Source organism: Enhydra lutris, unplaced genomic scaffold, assembly GCF_002288905.1.
Source record: "Enhydra lutris kenyoni isolate GAN:26980312 unplaced genomic scaffold, ASM228890v2 scaffoldscaffold5, whole genome shotgun sequence".
Lineage (NCBI taxonomy): Eukaryota > Metazoa > Chordata > Mammalia > Carnivora > Mustelidae > Enhydra > Enhydra lutris.
Window position 1 is genome coordinate 14,288,168 of NW_019154089.1, and position 17,491 is coordinate 14,305,658.

The window sequence follows — 17,491 nt, forward strand, 5'->3', positions numbered from 1 at the left end:
ACCCCGCCGGCCCCGCCCCTTCCCGCCCCGAGCCCCGCCCCCCTACCGGCCCCGCCCCTCCTGAGCCTGCCCCTACTCCGTCCCCAACCCCCGCGGCAAGCGGCGGGCGGCCGGGTCAGGGAGGCGGGCGCCGGTTTCGGCGGGGCACTCGCCCTCCCTTCCCGGGGAGTAGAAAAAGAGAGAGAGAAAATCAAGTCGCAGCCGGCTTGGGCCAGTGTTGCGGTTATGCCTGCGTGACGCTAAGGCTGCGAGGGCTTCCCCACCTGCTTCCAACCGACCCAAGTGTGAAGTGAGGTGTGAACAGGCCTCTGACTGAGCCCGAGTCCCAGGGGAGGGACTTGGCCTCCGGCAGACGGGGTGAGGAGCCCCTGACTGACTGAGGGTAGGTGGCCTGGCTTGTGGCCAGGTGGGGCACAGAGGCCCCACTTCCTTATGCACATGTGCAGTAGGTCTGTAGGATAAATTCCTAGAGTGGAAATAGAATTACTGGGTCAAAGGTGATGTTTCTGCTGTTTGGCTAAATGATGCCAAATTACTCCTAAGTTGTACCAATTGGCAGTTTCACCAACAATCTGTGTCACTCAGGAATTTACGCTGTGAGATCTAGACACTTGTACAGTTGGTAGCAGGATCAGAAACTTGAAAAAAGGCACAAAGGGAAGCCATGAGGTGGCATACATCAGGAATAATAAGGGGTTAAGAATGAGCAAAGCTATAAAGATAAAAAAAAAGATATACCCCATAGAGGGCGAAGTGGTAGGTAGTTGGCTGGTTGTAGGTTACCAACGTTAAAATCGAGATAGGATCTGTGTTACAAGAAATGTGGGGTATTGACAAAAATCCTGTGGCTCATGCACCAACAACTTGGTAATATATGTTGACAGATCCAATGGGAAATTGTATTTACCTGAAGAGGATTTGGTTCTCAAAGGAATGGTTGTCATGTGCTACCTAAGCAGTGTCTAGGGCAGTGATTCTAAAACTTTAGAGAGCATCACAATCACAAAGGAGACTTGCTCAAACACCAATTGCTGGGCCTCACTCCAGAGTTTCTAAATCTGGGGTAGGAGGTATATGAGGCTCTCAATTTGTATTTCTGAAATTTCCCAGGTAACGTTGATGCTGCTGTTCTGGGGACCATGCACTGAAAATCACAGGTCTGGTGGGTGGGGAGTCCACGGCCAGTGCATTTCAAGTTCTGGTCAAATGACTGAAATTATCCCTTTTGTGAAGGGCTTCATTAAATTGTCTTCACCAAATGCCATTAGACATTTGGTTTATTTAACACCCTGTTTCTTTTTTCTTCTTCAAAATTTTATTTATTAGAGTGAAAGAGAGTGAGAGAGAGCATGAGAGGGGAGAGGGTCAGAGAGAGAAGTCTACTCCCTACGGAGCCCGAAGCCGGACTCATCCTCCATTCTTGGACTCCGGAATCATGACCTGAGCAGAAGGCAGATGCTTTACCGACTGAGCCACCCAGGTACCCTTAACTCCCTTTTTCTTGAAACACTGTCTTCACAAGGCTTCTGTGACTCTGCATCTCTCTTACCACTTCTTTTTAGTCTCCTTAGATGACTCCTGCTCCACCACTCACTCCTTAAATCTTGATGTTCCTCAGAGGTCTGACATAGGCCACCCGCACACACCTCGCCCTACACAATATCAATTATTCTTGGGGCTTTAAATGATAATTTTCATGCCGATGACTCCCTAGGTTTAACTCAGGCCTGTTATCAAAGCTCTAGATATATATATCCAAATGTGTATTAAATATCACAGACAACTCAAGTTGAAAACCGAACCCCTGTCCACTCAAGAAAACCCTGCTTCTTCTTCTTTGTTCCCCATCTCATTGCATGGTGGTACTACCAGCCAGCAAATGCTCAAGTGAGAAATCTGAGCATTATGCTTGATTGCTACTTCTTTCTCACCAACAAGTCCTGTCTCTTTTTATCTCCTAAATATTTTTTGCACCCCTTCACTTCTTTTGGCCTCTACTGTTAGGACTTTCGGCAAACTAAGAGATCACCTCTGGCCCAGTCTACTATAGCAGCCTCATATCTTGTCTTCCTGAATCTATTCTTGCTCTCTTTCATTCCTTTTTCCACATTCAGCCGAAGTGATTTTTTTTAAAGATTTTATTTATTTATTTGATAGAGAGAGATCACAAGTAGGCAGAGAGGCAGGCAGAGAGAGAGGGGGAAGCAGGCTTCTTGCTGAGCAGAGAGCCCGATGTGGGGCTCAATCCCAGGACCCTGGGATCATGACCTGAGCCAAAAGCAGAGGCTTTAACCCACTGAGCCACCCAGGCACCCCAGCCAAAGTGATCTTTAAGAGAGTATGTAATCAAACTGCCTTTAGTGGGTTCCTAATAACACTATGTCTAGCTTTAAGTCTTAGTTGGCTTATGCTGCCCTAACAAAATGACATGTTCTGGGTTAACTAAATAAGAGGAGCTTATTTTCTCACAATTCTGGAGGCTGGGAAGTCCAAGATCAAGGTGCTGGCTGGTTTGGTTGCTCTCTCTTTGGATTGCAGATTTCTTGTTATGTCCTCACATGGTTTTTCCCCAGTGGGTGCATACAGGGAGAAAGAGAGGGAAAATGAGGGGAGGGAGGGAAGAAGGGAGAGAGAGAGGGGGAGGGAGAGAAATCTCTTCTTTATAAAGCCACTAATCCCAGCATGAGGGCCCCATCTCCATGTCTAATCTAACCTTAATTATCTCTCAAAGATCCCATCTCCAGGGGTGCCTGGGTGGCTCAGTGGGTTAAAGCCTCTGACTTCAGCTCAGGTCATGATCCCAGGGTCCTGGGATCGAGCCCCACATCGGGCTCTCTGCTCAGTGCAGAGCCTGCTTCTCTCTCTCTCTCTCTCTCTCTCTCTCTCTCTGCCTGCCTCTCTGCCTACTTGCGTTCTCTGTCAAATAAATAAATAAAATCTTAAAAAAAAAAAAAAAAGATCCCATCTCCAAATACCATCACATTGAGGGTTAGAGTTTTAACATATGAATTTTAGGGGAACACAAACATAATACTATAAACTTTTAAAAAGAAAGATAATATATATGTATATATTTGTAAGTTATGTGTTATATTTATACATAGTAAATATATGATTTCACTGTAAGTAAATTTTACCTGAAAAAAAAGACACGGAAAAAATTTTGAACTCTATGATATATATGCTATAGTGAAGGGATGAAGTATACTGATGTCTGCAAGTTACTTTGAAATGCATCTAAAATAAGATAGGTGAATGTGTAGATGGATAAATATGGATAAAGCAAATATAATAAAATGTTAACATTGTCAAATCTTCATGGTAGTTATATAGATGTTTAACTTTTATGTAAATTTGTATGTTTTTGTATTATGTTGAGAAAAAAATCTAAAATTAAGAACGTGAGTTATGATATTCCCACAATTTAAAAACTTTTTCTTTTTTTTTTTTTTTTTTTTAAAGATTTTATTTATTTATTTGACAGAGAGATCACAAGCAGGCAGAGAGGCAGGCAGAGAGAGAGGAGGAAGCAGGCTCCCCTAGAGAGCAGAGAGCCCGATGCGGGGCTCGATCCAAGGACTCTGAGATCATGACCTGAGCCGAAGGCAGCAGCCCAACCCACTGAGCCACCCAGGCGCCCCAAAAACTTTTTCTAAAAAGGTGAGAGAAGGGGTATCTGGGTGGCTGTTTTGGTTAAGTGTCTGCCTTTGGCTCAGGTCATGATCCCAGGGTTCTGGGATCAAGTGCCACATCAGGCTCCCTGCACAGAGGGGAGCTTGCTTCTCCCTCTCCCTCGTTGCTCCCCCTGCTTGTGTTCCCTCTCTCTCTCTCTCTGTGTCAAATAAATAAATAAAACATTTTTTTAAAAAAAGGAGAGAGAAGATTATAGTGAACCCTCTGTGTCCATCATCCAGCTTTAAGAATGTGCAATCTTATTCCACTTATATTCTCACCCACTCTCTCATCGCCGCCTTCCTGAATTATTTTAAAGTAAATGCAAGACATCACACTGTTCATTCTAGAGACATTTCAGTTTCTAGCTTTAAAAGATAAGGAATCTTCATTTAACAATTTGTCGAGTGCATATGCTGTACTCAAGGGATACAGTGGTGAACAAGGTAGACATGGTCTCTGGTTTATGGCGATTATAGTTCATAAGGGAGACAAACAATAAACTAGTAAACTGATAATAAACTAGTAAACTAGTAAAATATGACAATAACTGCTTTGAAATATCTTAACTTGTGAGATATAAATATGAACGATTTTATTGTTTCTCCAATAACCATTACCACTGTCTTTAGAAATCCTCTTGCTCTCTGACAGTGAATTCCCTTAAGAATATCCTACTCTTGGGGCGCCTGGGTGGCTCAGCGGGTTAAGCCTCTGCCTTTGGCTCAGGTCCTGATCCCAGGGTCCTGATACCAGGGTCCTGGGATCAAGCCCCGTGGCGGGCTCTCTGCTCAGCAGGGAGCCTGCTTCCTCCTCTCTCTCTGCCTGCTTCTCTGCCTACTTGTGATCTCTGTCTGTCAACTAAATAAATAAAATCTTAAAAAAAAATTTTTTTTAAATAAAAAAAAAAAAAAAAGAATATCCTACTCTGGGGGCACCTGGGTGGCTCAGTGGGTTAAGTGCCCAATTCTTGATTTTTTAAAAATTTTTTTTAAGATTTTATTTACCTGAGCCGAAGGCAGAGGCTTTAACCCACTGAGCCACCCAGGCGCCCCCCAACTCTTGATTTTGAGTTAGGTCATGATCTCAGGGTCATGGGCTCTAGCCCCATGTGGGGCTCAACACTCAACTTGGTATCTGCTTGTCCCTCTCCCTCCCCTTCTGTCCCTCCCCTGTGGTCTCTCTCTCTAATAAATAAATAAATAAATAAATAAAATCTTATAAAAAAAAAAAAGAATATCCTACTTTGGTCCTATATCTATGAAGTCACTTTCAGTAACTAATGCAGTCTTAATTCTAAGTATTATGTCTTAGTCATGCCCATTTAAAATCTTTAATCTCATATTTAATTCATAGCTCTTCCCATTCTCCTGGTGCCAGTGGACTGGAATTGTGGTTATAAGAGTGATTATTGGAGGGAGTGGTAATAGCTCCTTCTTCCTCCATGGTTCTTGTTTCCTCCCAGGCAGGGATGAGGAGGAGGAGAGAGAATGTCCTCTGCAAGACTGTCCAGAGTTGTTTGTTCTCTCTCTGCTGGTTGTAGCTACTTCAATAGCAGTTCTCTCAGTGTGTCAGGAGTCCAGATGCCAGCAGTCTTACTTGGACTGGCCACAGTTGCTCTCTGGAGCCTGCCTTGCACACTTCCCAACATAGAAGTCAGTATCATCCTCTTTCTCCCAGACATCCCCTCTTGTCCTTGCCAGGGGTAATCTAATATATAGCCTTTTGTTTTGGGGGGATCCTTGTCTGGAAGGGCTTCTTTGGGAGTGCCAGCAAGAGCCTTAAGCCTCAGTGATCTTCTGCACTCTCTAGTTGACTCACACATGGAGAATTTACATGCTTGATGCAAGAAGGAAGAAAAAGCAGGTAGCTCTCATCCTGATGACCCTATCTCAGCATCAACTAGCTCTTTTCTGTCTTCCTTAACACCCAGCAACAACAGGGGCTCATTCAAGTCAGTGGTTCAGCAACTTTCAGACAAGTTCTCAGCTTGGGGAATGGGAAAGAGATGGTTTGCTACACTTTCATATTGTGGGAAGGGAATGGGAGGAACAAATTGAATGGCCCTATCTTCTCAGCTAGGGAAAAGTAATGGGTGGTTGCCATCTGTCTTAAGTAATATTCTTCCATGGATATTTGAACTAATTGGAAAAAAATTTGAATTCTATTTTTGTTGCAGAATTTATGATAAGTGATTAATATTAGTAACTAACTTTCAAGCATAAAAATAGAGATAGGACTGGGGCACTTGGGTCAGTCAGCTAATGCCTCCAACTCTTTTTTTTTTTTTTAAGATTTTATTTATTTTATTTGACAGACAGAGATTACAAGTAGGTAGAGAGGCAGGCAGAGAGAGAGGAGGAAGCAGGCTCCCTGCGGAGCAGAGAGCCCGATGTGGGGCTTAATCCCAGAACCCTGGGATCATGACCCGAGCCGAAGGCAGAGGCTTTAACCTACTGAGCCACCGAGGCGCCCCAATGCCTCCAACTCTTGATTTTGGCTCAGGTCATGATCTTAGGGGCATGATCTTAGGGGCATGATATCAAGCCCTGTATCAGGCTCTGTGCTGAGCATGAGGCTTGCTTACGATTCTCTCTCGTTCCCTCTGCCCCTCCCTCCCCAGTTTGAGCGCACATTCTCTCTCTCTCTTAAAAAAAAAAAAGTGGTAGGACTTTAGGGGTACAACAGTGTTCAGATTATATATATCTTTCTCATCAGCCATCCTGCCTGAAATTCAGGAAACAGAGTCCCTGGTTGTGTAATAAGAGTATACTCGAAAAGTACCCTGACCTTATCTGACAACACAGATGGAAGAGTACTGGCCCTGAAGCTGCTTTTCTTAAAACTGTGAGTAGTGTTATTTGGTCATCCTGGATCTGTCTTGAAATATTGTTTACCCAAGGCTTCCAAAATGATGGTGGCTTTTTCAAAAACTAGTATGTGTGTGTATTTTCCTCTTCTTTTTTCCTGGGTGATTTGTCTTATTTGTTGGGCTGGCAGAAAGGGCTACTTAAGATAGCGAAAGTTCAGGGCACCTGGGTGGCTCAGTGGTTAAAGCCTCTGCCTTCGGCTCAGGTCATGATCCCGGGGTCCTGGGATCGAGCCCCGCATCGGGCTCTCTGCTCAGCGGGGAGCCTGCTTCCTCCTCTCTCTCTCTCTGCCTGCCTCTCCACCTACTTGTGATTTCTGTCTGTCAAATAAATAAATAAAATCTTAAAAAAAAAAAAAAAAAAAAAAAAGATAGCGAAAGTTCCCGCCACAAGACCTGAGCTCCGGACAGGAGAGCAAAGGCCCAAGCAGGAATCTGAGACCCCCGCCCCGGGCTCCAGTGGACCAATGGGACCCCGACAAGCAGGTGAAATACCCAAATAAGCGAAACTTGCCAACAGACCCCCGAACTCCCCTCGAGGCCCCTTAAAAGCCCCCTTCTCCCTGCCTTGGGCGCGACTTCTGCCACTCTGCTTTCCAGAGTCGCGGAACCTCGCCCGAGGGTGCCCACCTCCTCCCGGCGCAACTTTCCTGGCTCCCCTTCTCCTGAGCCCTGAAACTTCGCTGGAGAGTGCCTTTAATAAATCTTGCCTTGCACCCACTTTGCCTGGTGTTGTGTTTATCTCGCCGGAAAAACTTTACCTTTGGTGCCGAAACCGGGAAGGAGATTGAGCCCCCACCCTAGTGGGGAGGCTCTCTCCTTTCCCTAGCGGGACCCGACCCGCCTTTCCGAATGCCACTTCTGAAGCCGTGGTGAATTTCCCCCGATTCCGCGCCTCCTTCCGGAAAGCCCTGCCCTAATCGCGGCCGCGTCCGGGCGGACCCCGCCTGTCACCAGGTGACCTCCGTGACTCCGAGAGGCTGGGAGACGTCCTAACCTCTACGGCAGTCGACACAGTTTTTCCACAAACCAGTGGTGGACGAGGGGACGCCTTCCTCCAGCCCTCGGGTTGCCCGGCAACGAATCGTGGGGACCTCCCAATCCAAATTTGACCCTAAAACATCCTGAGGGTGTTTTAGGCCTGTTGGCCAATCTTAAATCAGTCCCAATGGCCTCCGGAAGGCACGTTTAATTATCGGATTCTCATGGACCTAAATAACCCCAGCAGACACCAAGGCAGATGGGCCAAGGTCCCTTATGTTCAGGATTTCTGAACCGGCGCCCTCGTCTACCCCTCCCCCTCCCCCTACCCTGCCACCCACTGCTCCCAAAGACCCGGACCTCTCCTCCCTGTTTCCCCTCTCTGAACCTCCGGAGAGCTTCACCCACCCACCGACAAGAGAGCCCCGGTTCCTCCTCCTCCTTACCGCGATCCCCTACCCCAAGGTCCCTCTCTCCCTACGCCCCCTAACCCCCCTGCTTCAACCACCCCCATTTCGGTCTCTTCCACCCCGACCCCATCTCATCCCCTCAACCCCCAAAACCTGAGTTCGCTCCTGATGCAGCCCCCTCCCAACCTCCCCTCACGTCCCCTCCAGCCTCCCCTCCCATCTCCACCCGCACTAGGGCTCGAAAACCCTCCCCTGATTTAGTCTGCCCCCTAAGGGAGGTTGCTGGAGTTGAGGGAGTTGTTCGAGTCCATGCGCCCTTCTCTCTACAAGACCTCTCCCAAATTGAGAAACGTTTGGGCTCCTTTTCGGCCAATCCTGATAACTATATCAAAGAATTCCAATGTCTGGCCCAAGCCTATGACCTTACCTGGCATGATTTACATGTGGTCCAGACCACCACCCTCACCACAGAGGAGAGGGAACGCATCCAGGCTGCTGCCCGGGAGCACGCAGATCAGGTTCCATCTCACTGATGCTGCCATGCCAGTTGGAGCCCAGGCAGTCCCAGCTGTAGAAACAGGTTGGGATTATCAGAATGGCCAAGATGGCCACCGGCGCCACGACCACATGGTCCAATGTCTCATAGCCGGCATGCGGGCAGCCTCTAATAAGGCCGTTAATTATAACAAGATTAGGGAGATTGTCCAGGCCCCTGACGAAAACCCCGCCATGTTTCTTAACCCCGCCATGTTTCTTAACCGATTGACCAAGGCTTTAATCCAGTACACTCGCTTGGACTCCGCCTCTCCTGCAGGGGCCAGGGTACTGGCTACTCATTTTATCTCTCAATCGGCACCGGATATACGGAGAAAGTTAAAAAAGGCTGAGGAGGGCCCTCAGACCCCCATTTCTGACTTGGTGAAAATGGCATTTAAGGTCTTTAATTCCCGTGAGGAGGCGGCTGAGCTTAAACGACAAGCCAGACTCCAGCAAAAGGTTCAGTTGCAGACCCAAGCCTTGGTAGCAGCCCTGCGGCAGGCCGGCTCCGGGAGCCAACAGAGAGGGGCAACCAATAGCACCCCCCCAGGGGCCTGTTTCAAATGCGGGGCCGAGGGACATTGGGCTCGCCAGTGCCCCAATCCAAAGCCGCCAACTCGGCCTTGCCCTCAACTCAATTTGATGGACCACTGGAAATCCGACTGCCCTAACCTCGGGGTATCTAAAGCGCCTCAACATGGGGAGCCCCCGAGACAGTAAGTCCGGCTTTTCAACTGCTCGGATTGGGGGGCGACTGACGAAGCCCAGACTCGGCCACCCCTCTCACCCAGGCAGAGCCCAGGGTCACGCTTCACGTAGCGGGTAAGTCCATCTCCTTTCTGTTGGACACGGGGGCTACCTACTCTGTTCTGCCTTCCTATTTGGGACTTACTTGAACCTCACCAATTACTGTTATGGGGATCGATGGGACCTCCTCTAATCCTAGAGTGACCCTTCCCCTTATCTGTAGCCTGGATGGGTTCCCCTTCTCCCACTCGTTCCTAGTGATTCCTTCCTGCCCGGTCCCTCTACTGGGGAGGGACATTTCTCCAGAAACTGAGGGCAACTATCTGCCTCTCCCCTTCCTCCCCTCCCTCCACCTCAACCCGTCTCATCCTACACCTCTCCACTCCCTCGATCCCCGCTCCAGATGACCTACCTACTGTAGATCCTCAGGTGTGGGACACCTCAGAGCCCATCATCGCTTCCCACCTTACCCCGGTTAAAGTACAGCTTGAGGATAACTCCAAGTTTCCCTCTCCAGCTCAGTTTCCTATTTCCTTAGCCCACCGCCGGGGCCTAAAACCTATCATAGAACGGCTTAAACGTCAGGGACTCCTGATCCCCATCAGTTCCCCCTGTAACACCCCTATCCTCCCAGTACACAAGCCCTCAGGGGCTTATCGACTGGTACAAGACCTTAGGCTTATCAACGAGGCCATGGTCCCCCTCCACCCAGTCATTCCTAACCCCTACACCCCATTGTCTCGTGTTCCCCCAAACACCTCTCACTTTACAGTACTGGACCTAAAGGACGCCTTTTTCACCGTCCCCTTGCACCCTGATTCCTATTTTCTTTTTGCCTTCACCTGGGAGGATCCCGACACGCATGCTTCTGGACAACTAACTTGGACTATCCTACCCCAGGGGTTCAGGGACAGCCCCCACATTTCGGTCAGGCCTTGACTACAGACTTAACAGCAGTGCGTCCTTAAGGCCAGTACTTTACTACAATATGTGGATGACCTCCTCCTCTGTAGCCCCTCCCTCTCGGTCTCCCAGGACGACACCTCTGCCCTACTTAACTTCCTGGGGGCCAAGGGATATCGAGTCACCCCCTCTGAGGCCCACTTGTGTGCCTCTTCAGTTACCTATCTGGGCCTACTTCTGACTCCCACTTCTAGGTCTCTTACCGGGGACCGCATACGACTCCTCCCAAGAACTCCAACCTCCCCAAACGGTGGATGAAATACTCTTTTCTTGGATTGGTTGGGTTTTTCAGACATTGGATTCCAAATTTTTCTATCCTGGCCCATCCTCTGTACCAGGCGGCTAAAGAGACCCCCCAGGGTCCCCTAACTGATCCCACTTCGATCTGCCACTCATTCTCTAAACTAAGGGACCGCCTTACCACCGGGCCAGTCTTAGCCCTACACGATCTCTCCAAATCATTCCATCTCTACACTGATGAGCGCTCCGGCTCGGCCACCGGCCTCCTAACACAACTGGTGGGGCCTACGCATAGGGCTATAGCCTACCTGTCCAAGCAACTGGATGTCACCGCCCAGGGATGGTAGCCCTGCCTCAGGGCCCTAGCGGCAGCCGCTTCTCTTACAAAGGAGGCCCTCAAACTGACCTTAGGGCAGCCCATCACGATCTACTCTCCCCACCGACTCACGGACCTCCTTAGCCATCGATCCCTGGCCCATCTGACTCCTCGTCTCCAGCTATTCCATCTGCTATTCCTAGAAAACCCGCATATCTCTCTCTCTACCTCCCCCCGCTTAAACCCCGCAACTTTACTACCTATACCCTCGCCCACCCCGGAACCCGTTCATTCCTGCCTACAACTTACAGAGGACCTCACTCCTCTCCATCCCGGTCTCTCTGACCAACCACTGTCCAACCCTGACCGCATACTCTTCGTGGACAGCAATTCCCTCCTGGCCTCAGATGGCCAAAGACACGCTGCTTACGCTGTGGTCACCACGGATGCGGTATTAGAGAGGGCTCCCCTCCCAATCAGAACCACCTCCCAGAAGGCTGAACTCGTAGCTCTCACCAGGGCATTACACCTGTCGAAGGGACAACGAGTCACCATTTACACTGACTCAAATATGCCTACCTCATAACTCACACACACTCTACTCTTCGGCAAGAACGGGGGTTCCTAACGACCAAGGGCACCCCTATAGCTAATGGACCCCTCATCGCCAAGTTGCTTGAGGCCCTTAGTCTGCCCGCTGAGGAAGCAGTTGTTCACTGTCGAGGCCACCAAACGGCCTTAAATACCCCTGCGTCTCCTATCCTCTTTCTTAACACCCCTCACCAGCCTTCCTACTCTGCAAAGGAAACACAAGCCCTCCAGGCACGGGGAGGAAAGATTGGAGATAAGGGGTGGATCTACATTCAGGACAAGATTGCCCTGCCAGGTAGTCTGGCGCACACCTTAATTACTGACATCCACCGATCCCTCCATATTGGCCCAAATGCTCTCCACCAATTTCTTCAGCCATTGTTCTATCATCCTTCCTTATCTAAGGTAATCAAAGTTGTCCATAGGGCTTATAAAACCTGTTCAGCCGTGAATTCACAAGGAGGAATCCGCAGACCAGGGCCTAACCATCAGCTCCGAGGTCATCAGCCGGGGGAAGACTGGCAACTGGACTTCACTCACATGCCTCGCCATAAAACCTTTCACTACCTATTAACCTTGGTTGATACATTCACAGGCTGGATCGAGGCATACCCCAAGGCCCGGGAAACAGCGGACATGGTGGCTACAATACTCATCGAGCACATCATCCCGAGGTTCGGATTGCCCCGGACCCTCCAGTCAGACAACGGGCCCGCCTTCATCTCCAGTGTAACCCAACAGGTAGCTGAGAGCCTCAACATAACCTGGAAACTTCACATCCTATACCACCCACTATCATTGGGTAAGGTAAAAAAGGCCAACGGGCTGCTCAAAGCCCAACTCACCAAACTTACCCTAGAAACCCGCCTTTCCTGGCCCACACTTCTGCCCCTGGCTCTCACCAGACTCCGGGCTACGCCCCGCGGGCCTTCGGGCTTAAGCCCATTCGAACTACTATACAGCCAGCCCTTTCTTATAAATCATAGCCTTCTGGCCATTTCCCTGCCTCTTTTATCCTATCTACCTTACCTCACTCTCCTCCGAGCTCTCTTAAGGGCCCACGCCGACACTGTCATCCCAGCCCCAAACAACCATGCTTCCGAAGGGGGGACCTGCCTATACTTAAATGAATAATGTTGTTACTTTGTTAACCAATCAGGTATAGTTACCGCCAGGATCAAAGAACTCAGGGATCGGGTCCAAGCTCGGCTGCGAGACACGTCCTCCTGGGGCCTGGACCCCTACACCTGGGTAACCTGGCTGCTCCTTTTGGCGGGACCTGTATGCATAATCCTCCTTCTAGTCTCAGTTGCTCCCTGTCTTTTCCGATGCTTGCAGGGTCCCCTACAAGAACTTGCCCGAGGGTCCGTCAATCAACTCCTCCTCCAGCCCTACTCTCGCCTGCCCACTTCCGACTATCCCTATGACGACGCCCCCCCACTCAGCAGGAAGTAGCCAGAACTGAGTCAACACCCCTGGCACCATTATATTAAGCAAAAGGTCAGAATGTTGGGCTGGCAGAAAGGGCTACTTAAGATAGCGAAAGTTCCCGCCACAAGACCTGAGCTCGGACAGGAGAACAAAGGCCCAAGCAGGAATCTGAGACCCCCGCCCCGGGCTCCCGTGGACCAATGGGACCCCGACAAGCAGGCAAAATATCCAAATAAGGGAAACTTGCCAACAGACCCCCGAACTCCCCTCGAGGCCCCTTAAAAGCCCCCTTCTCCCTGCCTTGGGCGCGACTTCTGCCACTCTGCTTTCCAGAGTCACGGAACCTCGCCCGAGGGTGCCCACCTCCTCCCGGCGCAACTTTCCTGGCTCCCCTTCTCCTGAGCCCTGAAACTTCGCTGGAGAGTGCCTTTAATAAATCTTGCCTTGCACCCACTTTGCCTGGTGTTGTGTTTATCTCGCCGGGAAAACTTTACATTATTTTATTTTTCCAGATTTATTGAGATACAGATATATATTTATTGAGATATTGACATATGACATTGTATAAGTTTAAGATGTATAATGTGATATTTTGGGGTGCCTGGGTGGCTCGATTAAGCGTCAGCCTTGGGCTCAGGTCAAGACCCCAGAGTGCTGGGATGGAACCCCGCATAAGGATCCCTGCTCAGCAGGGAGTCAGCTTCTCCCTCTGCCTCTGCCCCTCCCCCCTGCTTATGCTCTCTCTCTCTCTCAAATAAAATCTTTTTTAAAAAGATGTATAATGTGATATTTTGATACATACATATATTATGAAATGTTTGCCATAATAAGGTTAGTTAACACATCCTTTACCTTGCATAATTATCATTTTGTTGTTGTTATGAGAACATTAAAGCTCTACTGTCATAGCAACTTTTGAGTACAATAGAGTATTACTAACATTATCAACACGCTGTACATTAAATGCCCAGAACTTACTCATCTTAAAACTGAAATTTTGTTCCAATCGATTAATAGCTCCCCATTTCCACCCCCCACACCAAACCTAGCAACCACCAATTGCCTCTTTGTTTCTGTAAGTTTAATGTTCTAGGTGCCACATATAAGCGAGATCATAAAGTACTTGTCTTTCTCTGAATTATTTTACCTAGCATAATGCTCTCAAGGTCCATCCATGTTGCTGCAAATGGTAGGATTTCCTTCTTTTTTATGGCTGAATAGTATTCCATGTGGGTTTCAAGGTGATACTTCTTCAAAGACTTATTCCTCTTCACTCATGCATCAATCCCATGTACACTGAGAGGCTAGTGCAGTCATTTATCTACCCAATGAATACTCCCACTTTTTGGAAGTTTCACATTATACCACTTTGCTTTGATGGAAGACCTACAATAGTATTTGTTTTGGCTAACCAAAAGAAATCTGAAAAGGATTTTTCACTCTTAACGAAAAAAGGCAAAAAGCAAACATAGTGTTCAGCACTGGTTTTTCAGCCAGCCATTATGGAAACAGCAGCAGCCCCAGCAGTGAGAGTCACCCTGCCAAGCTCTGTCCCCGGCAGCCACACTCAGCATCCCAGCATCCAGCCACTGCAGCTTTGAACTATATCTTTGAGCATCTGTGTTTTCTCTCAATTTATTCTGTTAACTCGTACCAAGATGTGTCCTATGGTAATAGAAAAGCCTAAGAGAGGTTATTTTTTGGGTCTGGGAGCACTCAAAAAATTCCGTATAAATTAATGGTAATTGCTTCTTTGCTTTATGCCACTTCAGTTTACAAAAGGTTTCACAGGAGCACTCCAGTTTTGGGTGGCAGGAGAAACTTGTAGTCCTGAGTGCCCACTGGGTGCCAGGCACCTTGTTAGGGGCTGGGAATAAAACTGAGCAAGATAGGCGTAGCCTCTTTCTTAGAGAGCGTAGCAGCCCTAGTTTGTGAGTGCAGAAAACAAATCTCAATCCCTTACTTTCTTTTAATTAAAAACTTGAATATGAAAAAAATACGTGAAAATGGAAGTCAAAACCATTTCACACCCATTACAATGGCTATTATTTTAAAAATATTAGAAAACAAGTTTTGGCGAGGATGTGGAGAAATTGGAACCCTTGCTCATTGGTCGTGGGAATATAAAATGGTGCAGCTGCTGTGGCACACAGTTTGGCAGCTCCTCAAAAAGTTAGACATAGAATTATCATAAGATCCAGCAGTTCTACTCCTGGGTATTTACCCCAAAGCTTTAAAAGCAAGGAGGCAGATACTTTTCCACGTATCTTCATAGCAACATTATTCATAATAGCCAAGAGGTGAAAATAACCTGTGTCCATCAGCAGTTGAAGGAATAAACAATTCTATTCAGCCTTAATGGAAATTATGACACATGCTACAATATGGAGGAGACTTGAGGACATCCTGCTAAATGAAACATGCCTGTCACAAAGGACAATTATTGTATGATTCTACTTATATGAGCTAACTGGAATAGGCAAATTCATGGAAAGAGAAAATAGAATAAAATTATTGGGTGTAGGGAAAGGGAGAATGGGTGCTATTTAATAGGCGCAGAGTTTCTGTTGGGAAGGTGAAAAAGTTCTGGAAATGGATAGTGGTGATGGTTGCACGATATTGTGACTATATCCTAATGCCATTGTATATTACACTTAAAAATGGTTTAAGGGGCACCTGGGTACCTCAGTCAGTTAAGCATCTGACTCAGAATCTCAGCTCAGGTCTTGATCTCAGGGTTGTGAGTTCAAGTCCCATATTGGGCTCCATGCTGGGCCTGAAGCCCACTTAAAAAAAAAAAAAGAAAAACAGCTTAGCGTAGTAAATTTTAATGTATATTTTACTACAATAAAAATATGTGAATATTTTCCTTTTATCAAAAAACTGAAACATTATGGACAATTTTTTTTTTAAGATTTTTATTTATGTATTTGATAGAGATCACAAGTAGGCAGAGAGGCAGGCAGAGAGAGAGAGGAGGAAGCAGGCTTCCTGTGGAACAGAGAGCCCGATGTGGGGCTCGATCCCAGGACCTCGGGATCATGACCTGAGCCAAAGGCTGAGGCTTTAATCCACTGAGCCACCCAGGTGCCCCCATTATGGACAATGTTAAAACCGCCTTTGACCACCACCTCCATCCTGATCCCAGTTCCCCCTCTTCATTGGTTCTGTGTTTCCTTCTCTAGAGCTTTTCTACATATTTGCTTGCATTCACAAATACTTAGAAAAAATGACATCTATTTTTTAGCTTTATCCAAAGTGCATGTCTGCTTTATCATGGAGATTTGGAACCATCATTTGTAGTAAAAATGTTCTGAGCAGTAGGGCTTTCTGCCTTATTGGGGATTTTTTTTTTTTTTTTTTTTGATGGATGTACATTTTTCCAAAGTTGTGATTTTCTTTCATTTTTCTTTTTTTCATTATGTTGCAGGGTCAGTGCCTGTGGACCTCTTTTGTTTATGCTACAGCTAGCCAGCTCAGATTTCTCCTGTGCCTTAGAGAACACTCTGTCCTTCCCGCTGGATTCCAGGTATAATCTCCCAGTTTTGGGTCACTCCTAGTTTTTCCACTGGACTGCTTTAGTAGGCAACCTCTCATTGTACATAACTTAAATAATTTTCTTATCCTTTCCGTTTACATCCCTGTTTCTAATTTGCTGAGATACCAAGTAAATGTCAAAATCTTCATAAAAATTTTGCTTTATCCTCTCTGTTCCAAGATGATACATCCTCATTTTGAGAAATTTAAAGCAATTTAGAATGCTTATAAAACAGAATGTGTAACCGCATCACCACTTGCATAACATCTTTCTAGACATCTCTGAATGGTGATTACTCACAGGTGCATACAATTTTATAGAAACAGGATCATACTATGCATATTGTATTGCAATTGGCTTTCTTAGTTCAAAAAATATTTCCTTACAGTTTGCTGTCAGTGAATATAGATCTACAATATCCATTTTATTGGCTCATAATAATAGTTTTTAAATAGTATGACATGTTTCTTCTTATTTAATAGAAAAGCACAAAGAAGCAAACAAAAAAGTGTATCACATTCTCTCAACCCTGATATCCTACATTGAACAGTTTGTAAAATTAAAAGAAACATATCTATGAGATTAGCAAATTCATGCTACAGAAAGTTACAAAATAAAAAGTGCAAGTTGAAAGCCACCCTCCCTTTTCTAGTTCAGTCTTCCCAAGGCCAAATGCTTTTATCAGTTTCTTGCGAATCCTTCAAAACATACAAAATTACTTACATATCTGTATTTCTTTCTCTTTTTTGTGTGTTTTAACACACACACACAATCACATTATTATATAGAGTTTTTTACTTTGCTTTTTTCATTTGATATATTTTGGGGATCATTTCTTAACTGTAAGGTAAATAGATCTTTTTTAATACCTGCATTTAAAAAAGTCATTTTTAGGATACGCCACAATTTATTTAACCAATTCCTTGTGGTAGATATTTTTGTTGTTTCCAGGGTTTTGCTTGTTTGTTTATTATGCAGTTTTGATTTTACTATTACCAGTAATGTTGCAAGAACATTTCTGTACTTACCTTAACAAGGCTTGCCAACATATCCATAGAGAAAATCTTAAGCACTGGGGAGTGGGTTAAAGGGTGTATGCGTTTTACGTGTGAGTAGAAATTGCCAAATCATCATCCAGAAAGGTTGCACCAAACAACATTATGACAAGTGTTTGAGAGCGCTTGTGTCCTAAAATT